Below are 22,500 nucleotides of genomic sequence, written 5' to 3' on the forward strand. Positions count from 1 at the left end.
TGGTATTATTATTATTATTATTATTATTATTATTATTATTGCCATTAGTATTATTCAGTGACTTTAGCCTTCTCTGCACAAGAGAGCCAGTGGCTCACCAAACTACAACTCCCAGGATAATCATCATTATATACCATTATAGCTCAAGACTATGGAATCCTGGAATAATTATTATTATTATTATTATTATTATTATTATTATTATTATTATTATTATTATTACTATTACTATTATTCAGTGACTTTAGCCTTCTCTGCTCAAGAGGGCTGGTGTCTCACCAAACTACAACTCCCAGGATAATCATCATTATATGCCATTATAACTCAAGGCTATGGAATCCTGGAAGTATTATTCTTATTATTATTAACTGATTTTAGCCTTCTCTGCTCAAGAGGGCCTGTGGCTCACCAAACTACAACTCCCAGGATAATCATCATTATATGCCATTATAATTCAGGGCTGATATCTCATATATACATGTATGGATATGTATGTGTATATATGAGAGTTCAGAGTTTCTGCATACACACATCTGTGCAGGAATCTCCATGAAAACCCCCCTAAAAATCCTATGAAACCCACTACAATCCCAGAGGGAGAGAAGTTGCAGACTTGGAAATGTGGATTGTAAAAATCCTGAGGCGGGAAGGAATATAGCACTAAGGGCCTTTCTATTAAGGAGAAGAAGAAGAAAGAAGGGAGGGGGGAGGGGGAGAAAAGAAAACTACCGTCCTATACAAAAAAGTTTCCAATTGTAAAATATTTTTATTATTATGGCTAGGATTATTGCCTTCGCCTTGGGTGAGGGAAGGTTGGGTTTCTGTTCCCTGAAAACAGGGGGGAAAACCTAACACTCCTGGGAAGTTGGAGATAAGATAAAAAAGAGTGTGGGAACAGAAAAAGAAAGCGTGTGTGTATTTATATAAAGGGCAAGTCTTCAGCTCTAGTTGCTGTGGGTTGGGATAGCCAAGGGGGCCTTACTATACCTATCCAACCAAATGCATTTCCTGACACATTAGTCCAAGGGTGCATCTGCACTGTAGAATTAATGCTGGCTGGCACCACTTTAACTGCCTTGGCTCCATGCTATGGAATCATGGGAGTTGTAGTTTGGAGAGACCCCAGCACTCTTAGGCAGAGAAGGCTGAAGACAGGATTAGAGAGCATTGAGCCATGGGGTTCAAGTAACAATGCTTACTATAGGCTTGATACACCAATCTATAGTAAATCTTATTCAATGTTCCTCCAGAATTGGTGTAAGGAAGCCGAGCAACTTCAGTTTTACTCACATTTTACTACTAGTGGTAAATATTACTACTTGCAGTCCCAAATGCATGTATTTTATTTGTAAGCATCCAGTTGCAGGAATCCAGGTGCCTTGACTCCATTAATTTGAACAATGCTTACTATAGGCTTGATACACTAATCTATAGTAAATCTTATTCAGTGCTCCTCCAGAATTGGTGTAAGGAAACAGAACAGCTTCAGGTTTTTACTCACATTTTGCTACTACTAGTAAATATTACTACTTGCAGTCCTAAATGCATGTATTTTATTTGTAAGCATCCAGTAGCAGGAATCCAGGTGCCTTGACTGCTTTGCATCTCCATCAAATGAATTAATAGTAAGAATAATCATTTATTATTATTATTACAGTAGAAACTCACTTATCAAGCTAAACTGGCCTGCAGAACCTTGGATAAGCGAATATCTTGGATATAAGAAGGGATTAAGGAAAAGCCTATGAAACATCAAATTAGGTTATGATTTTACAAATTAAGCACCAAAACATCATGTTATACAACAAATTTGACAGAAAAAGTAGTTCAATACGCAGTAATGTGATGTTGTAATTACTGTATTTACGAATTTAGCACCAAAATATCACATTATATGGAAAACATTGACTACAAAAATACATTGGATAATCCAGAACCTTGGATAAGTGAGTACTGTATTATTATTATTATTATTATTATTATTATTATTATTATTATTATTACTATATGCATTTCTATACTGCTTTTCTCACCCCCTGGGGGAACTCAAAGCGGTTTGCAACAAAATAAATGGCAAAATTCAATGCCTCACATATGTATAAAAATATAACACATATCTGTCTTACACTGCCATATAAAATCCAGATTATCTGCTTCGAATTGGATTGTGTAGCGGTGTAGACTCAGATAACCCAGTTCAAAGCAGAAATTGTGGGATTTTTCTGCCTTGATATTCTGAATTATGTGGCTGTGTGGAAGGGCTCTCAGATATTCCAGTTCAAACCAAATATTGTGGATTCTCTGCCTTGATATTCTGAATTATGTGGCTGTGTGGAAGGGCTCTCAGATATTCCAGTTCAAACCAAATATTGAGGATTCTCTGCCTTGATATTCTGAATTATGTGGCTGTGTGGAAGGGCTCTCAGATATTCCAGTTCAAACCAAATATTGTGGATTCTCTGCCTTGATATTCTGAATTATGTGGCTGTGTGGAAGGGCTCTCAGATATTCCAGATCAAACCAAATATTGTGGATTCTCTGCCTTGATATTCTGAATTATGTGGCTGTGTGGAAGGGCTCTCAGATATTCCAGATCAAACCAAATATTGAGGATTCTCTGCCTTGATATTCTGAGTTATGTGGTTGTGTGGAAAGGCTTTCAGATCAAACCAAATAGTGTGGATTCTCTGCCTTGATGTGCTGGGTTATATGGCTGTGTGGAAGGGCCCTTTGGCATTGATTTCCTTCCTGGGGGAAGGGATTTGACCCCTAGTCTTTAATACTGATGTCTATCACCCCTCCTTGAGGCACCCACTTCTTCTTGGGGTTGGGATCCCCTCCCCCCACCCATTGCCGGCGGTGGGGTGTTGTGGTTGCGACTTGCGGTTGTTGCTTTTAATGGCTCCGCCCGCGCGTTTTGGAAGCAGGTTGACGGATTGCTTGTAAAATCAAAAAAAAAAAAAAAGGGGGGGGGGTTAACGACTGGGAGCAGGAAACGCCGAGTAAATGAGGAAAGGGGACTTTTTGGGTGGGGGGAGGAGGAGGAGGAGGGCAGGATGGAGAGGAGCTCTGATGGAAGCAAGGAGGAGGGGGAGTCAGTCTGGCCTAAGTTGGGGGGCTTCCCCTCCCCCACCCCCAAATTTGAAGGATTAAAGGCCTGGGACCCTCGCTGGCGCCCGGTGGCATGTTCTCTATCAGGACCCCCCCCCCCCCTTTTAAAAAAGTCCGACTCACATCAGGAAAAATTTAATCACTCCAAAGCAGACCCAGCTTAAAAGGCCTATGGAACTCACACACAATCCTGGATTGGGTCAGCTTCCATAGGTCAGAACAAGGAATAATAATAATAATAATAATAATAGTAGTAGTAGTATTACATTTTGCTCACATAGGCCTCCTTATGTATATACATTATTTTTTCTGTATTTTTCCCATCTTTTCCCTATTTGGAGAGCGACAAATGACACTCTCAAGCCTGGCCTCATCTTGTCGGCTTGCTTTATCAATATACAGATAGAAACCAGCACCTCTTTCCCTCTGTTTTCTGTCTCAAATAGATGCCTTAAAATCGAGAGCCTCGGATGCATAGAATTATTATTTTATTAGTTTTATGTTTATTTATACCCTGCTTTATCTCCCCAAAGGGGACTCAAAGTGGCTTGGCATCAAAGCATTCATATATAATTTGAAATACACAAAAACACAAATGCACAAAAATGCAGACAAAAAACATTACATGGACCCTTCCACATAGTCATATACATAACCCAGAATATCAAGGCAGATAATTTACTATATGTGTTTTAAACTGGATTATCTGAGTCCACACTTCCATATAATCCAGTTCAGGGCCATTCCAGACAGGCCCTATATCTGATTCCTGGTTTTCTGTTTTTCCCAAATTATCTGGCAGTAGGGACTCATATAATCCAGATTAAATCAGAAAACCTGGGATCAGATCCTGGGATATAGGGCCTATCTGGAAGCGCCTTGTGTCACCTTGTGGAGAGAAAAAGCAGGGTATAAACAAACATAATAATAATAATAATAATAATAATAATAATAATAATAATAATAATAACGAATACTATGGCAGTGTAGATGGGGCCTAGGAGGTCAGCACTAAAAGCTTGAGAAACTACAACTCCCAGGAATCCATAGCCATGGCAGTTCAAGGGGTGCATCTACAATATAGAGTCAGTGCAGTTGGATGCCACTCGAAGTGCTCTGGAACTGCTCAATGTTTTGGAATCCTGGGAGTTATAGTTTCCCAAGGTCTTAATAGTTTCCCAAGGGCGAAGAGTGCTGCCCCCTGGGCAGACTACAAATCCCAGGGTTCTGTGGCATTGAGACATGGCAGTTCAAGGGGTGCCAAAGTGCTTGCGCGCGTCTTGCAAGGCGGATGAAGCCCAACTTGGATTCTTTCCGAGGACGGTTTCCTCTTTTTCTGCCCTCTAAGAATTGGGAGAAAAATCCGAAAAGAGAGACCCATCGATTTCAGAAGAAGGGAATGGATTATTCGGAATCTTGAACTGCTTGGGAAAGGATAACTTCGCTGGAGAAAACTTGAGATCAGGGCTTCCCTTGAGCGCTTCTATTTGGCACCAAAACGGCATCTCCTCTCAACACATCTCTCAGATGTGTTTGGGAAAAAAGTATTTTTTTCAAAGATTGCAACTCCCAGCATCCTATCTCCAGTTAGAGGGTGCCATTCTGGAAAAGAAACCGCCCCAATCCGTTTAAAAAAGAAAGAAAGAAAAAATCTGGACGCTAAGAACCCAGGTCCCCCTATCCCTCTCCAAAACCGTGCGTAATTCCATCTTTTACGCACAGCAGTCGATTCTTCTTCACTTTCTGGGAGACTTTTCTCTCCTTTTTTTGCGGGATTTTTTTTGAGAGGGGGTGGGAAATGAACTCCTCAAACCCTCCTTGGTTTTCCCAAGTCTTCCCTTTCGAAAAAAACTATTTTGTTTCTAGTTTAAACCTGTTTCTAGGCCTCCCTTTACCTCGCCTCCTTTTTGTGTTTCTTTTTTTCTTCCAAGGCGAGCATATTTCTGCGGGAAAGGCCAGCCTGGTTCTAAATTAGTTCGACATACCTATCAACAGCTGCCTTTGCAAGAGCGCCACATAAAGCCCACTGTGTGTGTGTGTGTGTGTGTGTGTGTGTCTACACGTGTGTGTCTGGCGTGCAAGCAAAATGGGAAAGGGGCCCAGAGGTCACCAACGCGACAAGCTCAGAGTCGCACTTAAGCCCTTCATTTGGACCCCATTTGTGGCCGGGTTGATCCCATTCACCAGAGTCGGGGCTGCTATTAGCTTTATAAATTGCTGGTCTCGTTTTTTTGCATTTGTAATATATATATATATCTATATATCTGGGGAGGAGGGAAAGGGGGAGAGGTCGCTGGCGGAGGCGGCTATATTTGGAAAAGAATTTGGAAAGAGCTTCCAGGGAAAGCTAGAAGACAGAAGGCCCTGGCGCACATTTGCCAAGCGCCCTCGCTAATGTTTCCAGAGATGCTAGATTACTACTACTAGTAGTAATAATAATAATAAATATGGTTTGAAAAGGAGGAGGAGGAATGTACATTTGCCAAGCGCCCTCACTAACGTTGCCAAAGATGCTCGATTAATAACAACACCAGCAACAGTAGTAGTAGTAATGTAATAATGTAACACTATTTCTGTTCCTAATTGATTCTATAATTTAAAAAAAAACATGGAAAAGGTGCGTTAAACTGCAACAACTTTGTTTTTGCGGGACATCTATCGCATATTTTGCTCTAATTTTTCAGTGAATCTCAACCAACCCAACTTAGTTTGCGGCAGCCACAATAACGTTTCCAAAGTTTCTGGAGTAAAACAACTACTTTCAAAGTAAGGACACTTTCAAACCAGGCACAGATTTGTTGTTTTTGTTTTTAAAATTGTGTGACAATGAAATAGAGAGGGGAGAGGAAGGATTTGCCTTTTTTAAGCGCCCTCGCTAATGTTTCCAGATTAATAATGATGATGATGATGATACTACGAATAGCAGCAATAAGGTAATACTACTACTACTAATAATAATAATAGTTGTTGTTTGAAAGGGAAAGGGAGAGGAGGAATTTGCATTTGCCAAGCGTCCTCGCTAATGTCTCCAGGGATTTCAGATGATTAATAATGATGATGATGATAATAATAATAATAATAATAATAATAATAATAATAATAATAATAAATAGTTGTTGTCGAAGGCTTTCATAGTTTACCAGGCTGTATGGCCATGTTCCAGAAGCACTCTCTCTTGACGTTTCACCCACATGTCAGGCATCTACAGAGGTTTCCCATAGACCTCACCACCTCTGAGGATGCCTGCCCTAGATGTGGGCGAAACGTCAGGAGAGAGTGCTTCTGGAACATGGCCAGGCAGCCCGGAAAACTCACAGCAACCCAATAGTAGTTGTTTTTTGAAAGCGAGAGAAGAGAGGAGGAATTTGCATTTGCCAAGTGCCCTCGCTAATGTTTCCAGAGATGTCAGATTAATAATAATAATAATAATAATAATAATAATAATAATAATAGGTTGTTGTTTGAAAGCCAGAGAAGAGAGGACGATTTTGCGTTTGCCAGATGTTTCCAGAAATGCTAGAATACTAATAATACTAATACTAATAATTCCTGTGGTTTGAGTGTTAAACCAGAAACTTTTTAAAGGAGAAGAACGAGGCTTGAATCCTTTTTAGATGTAACTGAAGTAAAGCGGTAGAATTAACGGGATGCGCAAATAGGTTGCTCACAGTTTAAATGAAAAGCCGCTTTGGGTCAAGCTCAAGAGAAAAAAGCGGGGTATTAACATTAATATTACTAATATCAGTATTATTTCCGATATTAGTAATATTAATATTGCTGATAATTAGTAATATTGATATAACTAATATATTAATATTACTAATATATGTACCAACAATATTACTAATATCTGCAATATTAATATTACTAATGTCGGCAATATTAATATTACTAAATTTGGTAATATTAGTAAAATCACCAATATCAATACTAATATTACATAGATAATATTAATATTGCATATATTAATATTATTGCTATTGGTAATATTAATATTGGGTTGCTGTGAGTTTTCCGGTCTGTGAGGCCATGTTCCAGAAGCATTCTCTCCTGACGTTTCGCCCACATCTAGGGCAGGCATCCTCTATTGGAAACTAGGCAAGTGGGGTTTATATATATACCTGTGGAATGTCCAGGATAGGAGAAGAACTCTTGTCTGTTTGAGGTAAATGTCAGTGTTGCAACTGATCACCTTAATTAGCATTAAATAGCCTTGCAGCTTCAAAGCTTGGCTGCTTCCTGCCTGGGGGGACTCCTCACAACCTCTGGGGACGCCTGCCATAGATGTGGGTGAAACGTCAGGAGAGAATGCATACAGCCTGGAAAACTTACAACAGCCCAGTGATTCCGGCCATGAAAGCCTTCGACAACACACTGAATATTAATATATGCAATATTTGTATGACTAATCTATTAATTTTACCAATAGCGATAACAATAATACCAATATCTGCAATATTATTAGTAATAGTAATATTGATATCACTAATATCTGTAATATGAATATATGTAAGATTTGTATTACTACGATTGGCGATTTTATTATTATTAATTATTACTAATAATAATTAGTAATAATTTCAATCAGATGTAGCCAAAAAGAACTTTCTCCCCCAAAGGAGAACTCTGTCCATTTCATGAACTTCAACTGTGTATATGTATATTTTTATCAATGTTTAATGTATTTAATTTTAATTGATTGAATTGTCCTTAATATTTTTATATTGTGTTTTATTGTAAGCCGCCCTGAGTCCCCTATGGGTGAGAAGGGCGGGACATAAGTATTGTAATAAATAAATAAATAAATAAAATTTCCTCCCCAAATGTCATTACTGTTCGATCTGCTCTGTTTGCAGCCTTTATATTGATTCAACTAATGCATGTCTTCCCTTTCTAGGCCGCCTTTCTCCTGGACGAGAGCCCAAGGCGGCTTGACCAGACCAGAGGCGCAAACACAATCCCAAAAACATTGTTTACAACACCACAATAATTCAAAAGCATGCCCAACCTGGGCGCCTGGATCCAATCTCTCCCTCTTTTCCTTGAAAGGCAGAAGTCTTACCTTACTTTCCCATCCAGGTTTTGGCTTCCAGAAGCCAAACTTCTCTGCAACAAGGGGAAGAAAAGCGAGAAGGAAAACAAAACCGCGTCAAGGCCGTTCTTTCCCTCTTTCCCGACCTGAACCCAGTGTGGGTCTCCTCGGCCCCTTTCTTTCTTTCTGTCTTTCTTTCCCCCGAAAGGAAAGACCAGAGCGTTGGAATGCCTTCACACTTCCAGCCAGGAAGGAGGAGGAAAGGGGCTGCCCCCAAAGTGTCGGGTTTTTGGAGGGGGGAGCCCACGCTTTCGGGGCCTTGCTGGAAGTGTGCTGGAAGTGGAAGGAGCCAGGCCATTCCTCCTGGACAGAGGAGACCCATTGCAAACCAGAGCTGTGGGCAGAGGGCTCAGCTTCGCCTTCACTTGGGTCTCCAAAACCTCCAGATCCATCCCATCCCCTTTGAGACCAGACCCATTGAGTCAGGGTTATTTACTCAGGTGTCAGCTCAACAGTCACCTCTCTTTCCAAGCACCCAGTTCCATAACATTGCCGAGATTTTGAAAACTTGACTTTGAAGTATGTTATATTTCTAACTAGAGGAGACCCATTGACTCAGGGCTATTTCCTTAGGAGACTAAGCACTCACCTCTGGCTGGATCTACACTGTCATTTCATGTGGCATAGACCTATCCAATACAGTTCAGAGGGCATTATTTGGGTCTATATACCAACCATATCATGCAGTTCAAAAGTTTATTATATGGACTTTATATTATATTATACCAACCATATCATGCAATTCAAAAGTCCATTATATGGGTCTATACCAACCATAATATGCAGTTCAGAGTGCATTATATGGGTCTATATACCAACCATATCATGCAGTTCAAAAGTTTATTATATGGACATTATTATATTATATTATATTGTATTGTATTATATTATATTATATAGACCCAGAGTGCATTGTTTGGGTCTATATACAGACCATATCAACCATATCATGCAATTCAAAAGTCCATTATATGGGTCTATACCAACCATATCATGCAATTCAAAAGTCCATTATATGGGTCTATAACAACCATATCATGCAGTTCAAAAGTCCATTATATGGGTCTATACCGACCATATAATGCAGTCAAGAGAACATTATTTGGGTCTATATACCAACCATATCATGCAGTTCAAAAGTCCATTATATGGACATTATATTATATTATATTATATTATATTATATTATATAGACTGAGAGTGCAATATTTGGGTCTATATATAGACCATAGCATGCAATTCAAAAGTCCATTATATGGGTCTATACCAACCATATAATGAAGTCCAGAGAGCATTATTTGGATCTATATACAGACTATATAATGCAGTTCAAAAGTCCATTATACGAGTCTATCTATGCCCACCATACAATGCAGCTCAAAGTGCATTGTATGGAGCTGGATCTACACTGCCCTCTACTCCAGGAACTGATCCCAGAATTGTCTGCTTTGAACTGGATTATAGGAATCTGCACTGCCAGATAGTCCAGTTCAAAGCAGAGAATCTGGATTTTCTATGGCAGTGTAGAAAGGGCCTTTGACTCAGGTCTTAGAGAGCATTGCCCACAATTTTTTAGATCCCCAAAGAGGCAAAAACTATACATTTTGTAGTGTCAAGCCTGGGACCTGTCCCTCAAATCCATCTCAGGCCAGGTAGGAATCCAATTTTGGGAGCCAGTTTGACAATTGCCTTATAAAAACTTCCCATGGTCCAATGCTATGGGATGCTAGGAGTTGGGTGAGGCACCAGTGAAGGAGAAAGTCCTTCTCAAACTACAACTCCCAAGAGCCCATAACTCTGAGTTGGGGCAGTTCAAGGGGGTGTCGAATGTATGCTTTGAAGGGTTCCCAAGCCCATGGCACTCAAGATGGGAAGCGAAAGGCCTGGCCGATAAGTGAAAGTGGTATTTTTATAGGCTGATAAAGCCAGGCTTATCTGGGTTCCTTTTGGACTCCTTCTCCACCCCTCTCTTCTCTCCTTCTTTTCTTTCCAAGTTTCCCTAATTGGTCATTGCCTGGCAGCAGCCTGACAAAAGAGTGAGCCCTCCCTCCCTCCCTCCCTCCCTCCCTCCCTCCCTCCCTCCCTCCCTCCCTCCCTTCCTTCCTTCCTTCCTTCCTTCCTTCCTTCCTTCCTTCCTTCCTTCCTTCCTTCCTTCCTTCTCTAACCCTTGCACATGTTATGATTCACATTATTCCCACATCAATTCATCCAGCAAGGTGTCCATCTGAGCCAAGAGCTGGTCTTTTGTCAATCTAATGACCCTACATTGCTTGTTGCTTCTCCAAAGACTTGGCATTAAAGCAACCCTGGGCCCTTCCACACAGCCATATAAACCAGAATAATGTGAATTATCTGCAATGATGATCTAGATCAGGGGTCCCCAAACTAAGGCCCGGGGCCGGATGCGGCCCTCCAAGGTCATTTACCTGGTCCCTGCCCTCATTTGTAATATAATATTTTTGTATTAGTTTTAATGTTATAATATATTGTATATACATATAATATTGATAATAATATTATGTTATACAATATAATACATATAATTTATATGCTATATATTACATAACATATAATAGTATAGTGGTATAGTTCAATATAGTAATATATAATGCTAATATTGTGCTATGCTAATAATATAATATATTATATGTACATATACCTGCTCTGAGTCCCCTTCTGGGTGAGAAGGGTGGGATATAAATGTAGTAAATAAATGCAGTAAATAAATAATTAATTTTAGACTTAGGCTCGGCCAAAGTCTGAAATGACTTGAAGTCACACAACAACAAAAATCCTAATTAACTTGACTATCTCATTGGCCAGTAGCAGGCCCACACTTTCCATTGAAATCCTGATAGGTTTATGTTGGTTACAATTGTTTTCATTTTTTAATATTGTATTGTTCTTTTGTCATTATTGTTGTTGTTTCACTACAAATAAGACATGTGCAGTATGCATAGGAATTTGTATTTTTTTTTTCAAATGATAATTCGGCCCCTCAACAGTCTGAAGGATTGTGGACTGGCCGTCTGCTTCAAAAGTTTGAGGACCCCTGATCTAGATCATATTGGAGTGTAGCAGAGGCCCTAGTCTTTCAGAGTCCTAGGGTGCATTGAACCACCGGAACTCAACCACTCAATGCTGTGGGACGTTGTGGGTTGTGCTCCAGTGCTCTTTAACAGAGGCCCCATCAAACTACAACTCCCAGGATGCCATAGCACAGAGCCCGGGCAGTTCCAGTGGTGTCCAGCTGCATTCATTTGACAGCGCAGATGCACCCCTGGAGTCCTAGGCCAACATTCAAACCTTCATCACCCCTTAGCAAAAGAGAAGGCCCAGGACCTCATTAAACTACAACTCCCAGAATAACACGGCATGGAGTGATGGCAGTTCCAGTGGTGTTCAGCTGCATTCATTGGACAAAGCAGAGGCACACCTGGAGTCCTAGGCCAACAGTCAAAACTCCGCCACCACTTGGCAGAAAAGAAGGGTCAAACTACAACTCCCAGAATGCCATAGCATGGAGTCATGACAGTTCCAGTGGTGTCCAGCTGCATTCCTTGGACAAAGCAGAGACACCCCTGGAGTCCTAGGCCAACACCCAAACAGAAGAAAAGGCCCTAGACCCTGTCAAACTACAACTCCTGGCTCATTCACTGGACAGTGTAGCAACCTCAGGGGTCATGGAATCATCAGATCCTAGAGTTGGAAGAGACTCCAAGGGCCAACCCCAACCTGCCAGGCAGGGAGTTCACAACAGTTCACAACAGCCTTGCAAGGTAGGCCAGTGGCAGTATGTATCTGGGGATGGCTCTGAGCTGAGGCCTAGCTACCTACACACACAAAAGGGGTCGGAGGAAGCCCTGCCATAGCCACCCACAAAGAGTGGAGCCTTCTTTTTCTGACCCCCCCTTCGCCCTTTCCCAGCAAAGCAAGGTGTGACCTTAAAGCAAGCAGGCCGCCCTTCGAGCTGTCCTCCAGGAGCTGCCCCCATTACAAGGCTGAGCATTTGCAGGGGCAAGCCGGGTGGGATTTTGGGGGGGGGGGATCAGGGAAGGAAGACCCTCAGCCTGGTAGGAAAAGGGGTCAGGCTAACCTTTCCCGGCCCTTTGAGCCCTTTTTGATTCATGCCTCCAAACAGAGGCAGGTCAGGAAGAGTCATTCACCCCCCCTCCTTTTCCCACTCCATTCACCCAGATGGAGGAATTAGGGAAGGCTTGGGGGGCAATGGGAAGACTTTCAGCTTGGGATCAAGCTGGATGGGAGTTGCAGTCTCCATGGAAGGTATGCAAAATGATTATGATAACCATCATCATAGTTATTCTTATATTAATATTATTATATGATTCACCATCTGGGTGAATTTATTATTATTATTATTATTATTATTATTATTATTATTATTATTATTAAATAATAATAAATAATAAAGTATTGGAAAATGAGCAGGCAAAGATACTGTGGGACTTCCGAATCCAGACTGACAAAGTTCTAGAACACAACACACCAGACATCACAGTTGGTTTGGATCATTGATGTCGCCATCCCAGGTGACAGTCGCATTGACGAAAAATAACAGGAAAAACTCAGCCGCTATCAGGACCTCAAGATTGAACTTCAAAGACTCAGGCAGAAACCAGTGCAGGTGGTCCCGGTGGTGATGGGCACATTAGGTGCCGTGCCAAAAGATCTCAGCCGGCATTTGGAAACAATAGACATTGACAAAATCACGATCTGTCAACTGCAAAAGGCCACCCGACTGGGATCTGCACGCGTCATCCGAAAATACATCACACAGTCCTAGACACTTGGGAAGTGTTCGACTTGTGGTTTTGTGAAACGAAATCCAGCATATCTATCTTGTTTGCTGTGTCATACAATAAAATAATAATAATAATAATAATAATAATAATAATAATAATAATAATAATAATACATTATCATTACTACTATTATTATAATATGTATTTTAACTTTGTGGTTTTTTATACATTATAACTTTATTCTCAATTTGCTTCTGACATGATAAATAAATAAAATTATTATAATATAGTATAATATATATACACAGTAGAGTCTCACTTATCCAAGCTAAACGGGCTGGCAGAACCTTGGATAAACAAATATCTTGGATCATAAGGAGAGATTAAGGAAAAGCCCATTACACATTAAATTAGGTTATGATTTTACAAATTAAGCACCAAAACATCATGTTAGACAACAAATTTGACAGAAAAAGTAGTTCAATACGCAGTAATGTTATGTTGTAATTACTGTATTTACGAATTTAGCACCAAAATATCATGATATATTGAAAACATTGACTACAAAAATGCCTTGGATAATCCAGAACCTTGGATAAGCGAGTCTTGGATAAGTGAGACTCTACTGTATATATGTATATATAAATTACTATTATTATTACTATTATTGACACAACGACATTGTACGACACAGCAAACAAGATAGATATGCTGGATTTCGTATCACAAAATCACAAGTCGAACACTTCCCAAGTGTCTAGGACTGTGTGATGTATTTTCGGATGATGCGCGCAGATCCCAGTCGGGTGGCCTTTTACAATAATAATAATAATAATAATAATAATAATAATAATAATAATAATAATAATAATTGTATCTTAGGATTGGAAGCTTCCTATGTTTCCCATCCCTGCTCTTGGGACTGATGGGTCAAGGTATTAGCATAGGACCAGAGCCTAACATCCGCCTTTCATTGGACGGCAACTCCCATCACTCCCAATTGGTTGGGACTGATAAGAGTTGGAGGACTGCACATTCCCTAATGACTCAATTATGGAAAATCACTGGCGTGACCTTTGTGGGAGTCACACTCTCTCAGCCTCAGAGGAAGGCAAGGGCCATATGTCTTTGAAGCCAACCTTGGCGCTCCAACCCCAAATCCCCGCACGCCTCTTATATAGTCTTTCTGGAAGGCAACCGCTGGCAGGAGAAATTCGTTGCAGCTGTGCACACAAATGAAATCATTAGGAAAAGGTTTTTTTTTAAATTTAAAAATGGAATAAAATACAATCTGACTGCAGGTCCCTCTCTGTGATCTGCTCCCTTTCCAATGGAGTTTTTCTTGGGTGGGTGTGGGGGGGGGGGGGGGCAAACTAAATGGCTCTGGCACTTTTCCTGAGACCAATTGAGCTTCCACTAGTATAAAAAACCCAAGATACTTGGATTAATAAGGAGGTTGACGTCACCTGCCACTCACCATAGGCCGCCTGGTTTCCCTCCTTTCTCTTATTAGGTGACCTTCTAAGCTTATGCTTCCAGACTATTATTATTATTATTATTATTATTATTATTATTATTATTATTATTATTATTATTATGCAGCAAGACTAGGGCTCCTTCCACACAGCTGTATAAAATCCACATTGAACTGGACTGTATGGTAGTGTGGACTCAAATAATCTGGTTCAAAGCAGATATCGTGGATTTTCTGCCTTGATAGTCCCTGGGTATTACATTTTTCACTATACACACTTTCTTTGGCCCAATTCATTTATATGGGCCTACTCAGTTTTTTAACCTTACTATGTTTTATTGTCTCACTTATCCAAGCTAAACAGGCTGGCAGAAGCTTGGATAAGCGAATATCTTGGATAATAAGGAGGGATTAAGGAAAAGCCTATTAAACATCAAATTAGGTTATGATTTTACAAATGAAGCACCAAAACATCATGTTATACAACAAATTTGACAGAAAAGGTAGTTCAATATGCAGTAATGTTATGTTGTAATTACTGTATTTACGAATTTAGCACCAAAATATCACGATATATTGAAAACATTGACTACAGAAATGGCTTGGATTATCCAGAGGCTTGGATAAGCGAGGCTTGGATAAGTGAGACTCTACTGTATTATTTTCCTGTATGTATTATTATTATTTTATGTATTATTTCACTCTATTATTAAAAGGATACATAAGCACATTTACATTGAAGAAGATGAGAGTAATGATTTGATCAGAGTTGGACAGTCTTATCTTAAATTAGAGCTTTATGTAAATATTCAAAAACATTTCACCTACTGATGCCTCAATTAATGTAATTTTATTGGTATCTATTTTTATTTCTGAAATTTCCCACCCTCGGCTTATACTGGAGTCAATGTTTTCCCATTTTTTTGGTGGTAAAATTTCGTGCCTCGGCTTATATTCGGGTTGGCTTATACTTGGGTATATAGGTAAATTCATAAATAAGATCAGATAAGGATCCATATGGAGTAGAGCACTCGATTAAGTCTTGATCAAGCCATTGTCCCAGTTGGCATGGAGCAAAGGCTCCCATTTCCAACCCCAGCCGGCCTTGGCACGTGTCTGGAAGGGCTCTGGCCCACTCGCAGGCCTTTGATCGCTCTTTTGGAAAACAGCTCTCTAATGGATGTCTTCCTTTGTACTGAAGGAAACAAAAAGCAGAAGGAGGAAAAATAAATACATACAATGCAGCCAAGGCGAAGGATCATGTCAGTCCTTCCACTTGGGGCTTTCCCCCCCCCCCCCCTTCTTCTTCTTAAGGAAAAGAAAAAGCACTTTATCCAACACTCTTGCCGAATCCTGCCTGGTGTCACTTTCTTGGCTCCGACTTTTGTGAAGTTTGCCTTGTCTTTTCTCACAGCATCTTCTGGACTTTTTTTTGGGGGGGGGGGGGGGAATGCAGAGGGAGAAAAATGGTCGAATTAAAAGGGAATTGTTTGTTTTTGTTATATGGCTGGCTGGCTGCTCTTCAAGGCTGGCTCTTCTCAACCAGAGGTTGCTGAGCTCCATTTCCCAGCATCCCTCACCACTGGATGAGGGTGATGGGAGTTGCAGTCCAGAAACATCTGGAGGGTGGACTGGTCATAATATAAATATCTGATCTTCAGGATGTAGTTTCATTCACTGGACCAATACGTCCAAATTTGAATACTGGTAGGGTTGAGGGGAATTGATTTTGTCATTTGGGAGTTGTAGTTGCTGGGATTTATAGTTCACCTACAATCAAAGAGCATTCGGAACTCCACCAATGATGGAATTGAACCAAACTTGGCACAGAGAACTCCCATGCCCAAGAGAAAATACTGGAAGGGTTTGGTAGGCATTGACCTTGAGTTTGGGAGTTGTAGTTCACCTACCTTCAGAGTACTGTGGACTCAAACAATGATGGATCTGGACCAAACTTGGAATGACTACTCAATATGCTCAAATGTGAATACCGGCTGAGTTTGATGAAAACAGACCTTGGCATTTGGGAGTTGTAGTTGCTGGGATTTATAGTTCACCTGCAACCAGAGCATTCTGAATTCCACTGATGATAGAATTGGGCCATACTTGGAATGAGTACTCAATATGCTCAAATGGGAATACCAGCTGAGATTGAGGAAAATAGACCTTGGCATTTGGGAGTTGTAGTTGCTGGGATTTATAGTTCACCTGCAACCAGAGCATTCTGAATTCCACTGATGATAGAATTGGGCCATACTTCCCACACAGAACCCTCATGACCAACAGAAATTACTGGACGGATCTGGGAGGAATTGACAGTGATTTAGGAGAGATGTAGTTTACCAACATCCAGAGAGCACTGTGAACCTAAACAATGATGGATCTGGACCAAATTTGGCACAAATACCTGCCGATGTAGATAGAATCATAGAATTGTAGAGTTGGAAGAGACCTCATGGGCCATCCAGTCCAACCCCCTGCAAGAAGCAGGAAAATAATAATAATAATAATACTAATAATAATAAGTTTATTTATATCCCGCCTTCATCTCCCCCGAAGGGGACTCGGGGCGGCTCACAGCAAAATCAGATACAAAACAATGATAAAATAAAATATGGAACATCAAAGAACAATAATAAAAATCAATAATAATATATACACAGCAGCCGAAAAAACACAACACAGTATTAAAACATCGAATTAAAAACAATGAGGTTGCAATAGCGGATAAGCAGGGTGCACATTATGAGTTACAAATTTTAAATAGATAAAGTGCAATAGATTCATTTAAGATCACATCGGGTAGGGAGGAGCCCTGAATTAATATCAAGTAATCAGGAAAAGAGCGACTAGTGCAAAATCTCATCCAAAGCACCCTGACAGATGGCCATCCAGCCTCTGCTTAAAAGCCTCCAAAGAAGGAGCCTTCACCACTGTCCAGGGTGCTTAGTCCCACTGAATTCAATGGGAAATCTGCCTTGAACCTTCTTGAACTGCCCCAGCTCCATGGGATGGGCTCTTGGGATGTGTAGTTTGGTGAGGCACCTGCACACTTTGATAAGGAAGGTGGAAAGGTCTGTGAAAGGACATGAGTCCATAGCCTTGGGCCAAGGCGATGCATCACAAGGACACCGCAAGTTTGCCATATACCCAAACCAGAGCCAGATGAGCTCTTGAGCGGAGTGGTGGCTGACAAGTTCTGCCTTCTGAAATCTTTGGGCCTTGAATAATCTTTCCTTTCCCTCGGTCTCCCCTTCGTCCTCCCCCCTTGCAACATTTCAGATAATGGTCCAGCTGGGAAGAGAGGGCAAAAGGGGGTCATTAATCTCCAGCGAAATCTATGGCAAGGAAAAACATGACATAAGTGACGGTGATCGGGGGCCTGTGTGGCGATCAAGCCCAAAGGGACGCCGAGGGGGGACTTTTCAAGCAGGACAAGCTCAGCCCGGCCAAAGGCAACCCAAGGGGGCTTTGAAGCCCAGCCAAGGCCCACATTCCAAAGCCGGATAGAATTACCAAGGTAAATAATAGGATAGAGATGGTGTACATGAGTGTCTGTATACACTGTTGTTTTGCTGCGCCTTGAAGTGCTTCCTGACCTATGGTCGACTTATTAGAAGGTTGCTTTCTGGATGCGATTTGTGAAGAAGGGGGTTGGCGTTGCCTTCCTCTGAGGCTGAGAGAATGTGACTCGCCCACTGATCTCACCCATTGGGTTCCCCTGGCCGAGTGGGATTCCAACCCAGATCTCCAGACCTGTAATCCAAGGGTGCACCTACATTACCGAATGCAGGCACTGTCATGGATCAACGCTAGGGGGTCCTGGAAGTTGCAGGTGGGGCACTCTTTGGAAGAGAATGCTCAAGGTTTTTTAAAACTACAACTCCCAGGATGGCATAGCACGGAGTCATGGCGGTGCAAGTGGAGTTGAACACAATTAATTCTTCAATGTAGATTTCCCCTTTGGCAAAGAAGACTCAAGACCTCAAAAAACTACAACTCCCAGGATTGCATAGCATGGGACCATGACGGTTCAAGTGGAGTCAAACACAATTCATTCTACAATGTAGATGTCCCCTTTGCCAGAAGAGGCCCATGACCTTGGGAAACTATAACTCCCAGGATTACATAGCATGGAGCCATGGCAGTTCAAGTGGGGTCAAATGAACACCATTCATTCTATAATGTACAAGCCTCCTTTGACAGAAGAGGCCAATGACCTTGGGAAACTACAACTCCAAGGATTACATAGCATGGAGCTCTGGCAGTTCATGTTCTACCATATAGAAGCCCCCTTTGCAAGAAGAGGCCTGCGACCTTGGGAAACTACAACTTCCAGGATTCTATAGCATGGACGAGGCCAAACTCTATTCATTTGGTGAGGTCCCAGCCCTTTTGGGCAGAGAAGGCACAAGACCTTGTCAAACTACAACTTCGCCATGGCAGTTCAAGAGATCTCCAGCTGCGTTCATTCTGCAGTGTGGATGCCGGCGCAAGACCTGCAAAATCAGAATGATTTACGATGTCAACCTGCCACCCAAACCCCTGCAGAGCGGGAGAGAATATTGTCATTATTAGTAGTGGCGCTCATAAAAAAGCAAACCGCAAGGTGCATAAAATCAACACACAGCCCACACCGTTCTGCAGGAGCATCCAGATGAATGGCAATATTCAACCCGCTGTGGACTCTTTGCTATGAGGGAGCTACACAGCAGAGAAAGCCACTGTTTATACACCAGTGATGCTACACTGTTGAACAAATGCAGTCTGGGACCACTTGAACTGCCATAATTCAGTGCTATGGCATCCTGGGAGTTGTGGTTTGACATGGTCTTGAGCCTCCCTTGCCAAAGAGGACAGCTGCCTCACTAAACTACAACTCCCAGGTTCAAAACACTGAGACAAGTGGTGCCAATAATAATAATAATAATAATAATAATAATAATTTGGAAACAATAGACATTGACAAAATTACGATCTGCCAGCTGCAAAAGGCCACCCTGCTGGGATCTGTGCGCATCATCCGAAAATACATCACACAGTCCTAGACACTTGGGAAGTGTTCGACTTGTGATTTTGTGATACGAAATCCAGCATATCTATCTTGTTTGCTGTGTCATAATAAAATAATAATAATAATAATAATAATAATAATAATAATAATAATAATAATAATAATAATACATCACACAGTCCTAGACACTTGGGAAGTGTTCGACTTGTGATTTTGTGATACGAAATCCAGCATATCTATCTTGTTTGCTGTGTCATAATAAAATAATAATAATAATAATAATAATAATAATAATAATAATAATAATAATACATCACACAGTCCTAGACACTTGGGAAGTGTTCGACTTGTGATTTTGTGATACGAAATCCAGCATATCTATCTTGTTTGCTGTGTCATAATAAAATAATAATAATAATAATAATAATAATAATAATAATAATAATAATAATACATCACACAGTCCTAGACACTTGGGAAGTGTTCGACTTGTGATTTTGTGATACGAAATCCAGCATATCTATCTTGTTTGCTGTGTCATACAACAACAATAATAATAATAATAATAATAATAATAATAATAATAATAATAATAATACATCACACTGTCCTAGACACTTGGGAAGTGTTTGACTTGTGATTTTGTGATACGAAATCCAGCATATCTATCTTGCTTGCTGTGTCATACAATAATAATAATAATAATAATAATAATAATAATAATAATAATAATAATAATAATAATACATCACACAGTCCTAGACACTTGGGAAGTGTTCGACTTGTGATTTTGTGATACGAAATCCAGCATATCTATCTTGTTTGCTGTGTCATACAACAACAACAATAATAATAATAATAATAATAATAATAATAATAATAATAATAATAATAATACATCACACTGTCCTAGACACTTGGGAAGTGTTTGACTTGTGATTTTGTGATACGAAATCCAGCATATCTATCTTGCTTGCTGTGTCATACAATAATAATAATAATAATAATAATAATAATAATAATAATAATAATAATAATACATCACACTGTCCTAGACACTTGGGAAGTGTTCGACTTGTGATTTTGTGATACGAAATCCAGCATATCTATCTTGTTTGCTGTGTCATACAATAATAATAATAATAATAATAATAATAATAATAATAATAATAATACATCACACAGTCCTAGACACTTGGGAAGTGTTTGACTTGTGATTTTGTGATACGAAATCCAGCATATCTATCTTGCTTGCTGTGTCATAAAATAATAATAATAATAATAATAATAATAATAATAATAATAATAATAATAAGTTTATTTATACTCCGCCTCCATCTCCCCTGAAGGGGACTTGGGACGGCTTACAGATAATACTAGATAAAAACAATAACAGTATACAAAACATCAATAAACAAAAACATACACAAAATTATAAAATTTTAAACATTAACCTAGAGAACTAAAAAAAAACACACTTAATAAAACACGGAATTAAAACAGCAAGGTTACGATAATAGAGTAAGTAAAGTGCATATTATAAAAGTTGTAAAAATGCATTCATTTTACAGTGTGGATGCACCCTTAGACAAGAACTCTGTTTGAGGTGGTCATACTCTCTCGGCCTCAGAGCCATCGCCATTCAAGTGGGGTCAAAGGCCATCAATGCAGAGGCCTCTTAAGCTTTAATGATGGGATTGATGGTCCAATAGCTGGGGAAAATGGGAGGAAATACCTTCCCCAAGACTAATGCAACTGAGTTAGAGCTTTGCATGGGGACCTATGACTCCATTCCTTCCATGGGCTGAGCTTTGCTTTCTTCACCCGGAGGACTGGGCCTGGCCAGTTAGGCCTTTGCCAAGTTCAGGTTGCGCTACAAGAGCCGCCCTTTCCACACAAGATGCCTTCTTTGCCTCCCCCCCCCCCCCAAAAAAAACCAAATCAAACCAACCCAGAGGCCCCCAAATTTCCCTCCACACACGTAATCCCGAAGTTCTGGTCATGTATGCGGGCATTCAAGTATTTATGGCTTCATAAAATCCTGCAACAATCCCCCCAGGCGATATTATGTTCCTTCCCAAACCGAGTTCATAGAACAAGTTCTGCTTTCAATCTGGGTTACAAAAGAGGGGGAGAAGAAGAAGAAAAAGAGGGGGGGGGGGGGGGTCCGGTCCCTTTTCTTTCTCTCTAGAAGAATGAAAGGGGTCAAGGAGGAGTTTAGAAGGAATTTGGGGAAGGGGGGATCCATTCCCACCTCCAGACATGTTGGGGGGGGGGGTCGGGAAAGTGGGCCATAAATAATCCCCCCTTTTAGTAGGGGTTTGCCTACTTTATGCTAGACATTCATAGGCAATGAGTAATAGGGGCGACAGGAGTCATTTTTGATGTGTCTTCAATGGTCTCCTACTAGCAAATCTTTGGTCTTCTACAAGATAGTGGACATCCATAGACATAGGCTTCTATAGACATAGGCCAAGACCCAAGGCTTAAGGCCAGCTAGACCCACTGAAGCAATGGGCCTTAGAGAAATTGAACTTTCATCCCTGACAGGTTTCTATGGGAAGCATCTCCTATCAGGATCGCCTGAGAAGGTGGGAGGTGGTGAGACCAAAAGCAGGGCCTCCCCAGAAGATCTTGGTTCATAGAGGGAATAATAGTTCAAAGAGACCACAAGGGCCATCCAGTCCCAACCCTGACATTCAGCAACACACTAATAATAATAATAATAATAATAATAATAATAATAATAATAATAAGTTGTAGTAGAAGAAGCAGAAGATGATGATGATTTTTTTATTTCGTGTCAAAAGCATTGCATAATAAATAAGTTTAAAAGTGATAAAATAAAGGAAATCACAAGCAGCTAAATAGTTTTAGACCAAAAGTTGATGATGATGATGATGATGAAGAAGAAGATAGATAGATAGATAGAATTAGAAGAGACCACAATGGCCACCCAGTCCCAATTCCTGACATGCAGGAACACAAGAAAAGAAGAAGAAGAAGAAGAAGAAGAAGAAGAAGAAGAAGAAGGAGAAGAAGAAGA

At 40.4% G+C, this 22,500-nt stretch overlaps 1 protein-coding gene across 2 annotated transcripts in view; it reads right to left on the reverse strand.

Annotated features, from left to right (window-relative positions):
- The window catches only part of tbx5 (T-box transcription factor 5), a 76,877-nt gene that overhangs the window by 48,842 nt on the left and 5,535 nt on the right, over positions 1 to 22,500 (reverse strand). Inside the window, exon 1 of one of the 2 annotated variants that reach the window (XM_062958436.1) lies at positions 8,174 to 8,317. The exons of the other annotated variant lie outside the window; for it this stretch is intronic. The gene's annotated coding sequence lies outside the window, so the exon portion shown is untranslated. Of the gene's footprint in view, positions 1 to 8,173; positions 8,318 to 22,500 lie in introns of those variants that run through there. 2 annotated transcript variants of the gene reach the window in all.

The sequence above is a fragment of the Anolis carolinensis genome, chromosome X, assembly GCF_035594765.1.
Source record: "Anolis carolinensis isolate JA03-04 chromosome X, rAnoCar3.1.pri, whole genome shotgun sequence".
NCBI lineage: Eukaryota > Metazoa > Chordata > Lepidosauria > Squamata > Dactyloidae > Anolis > Anolis carolinensis.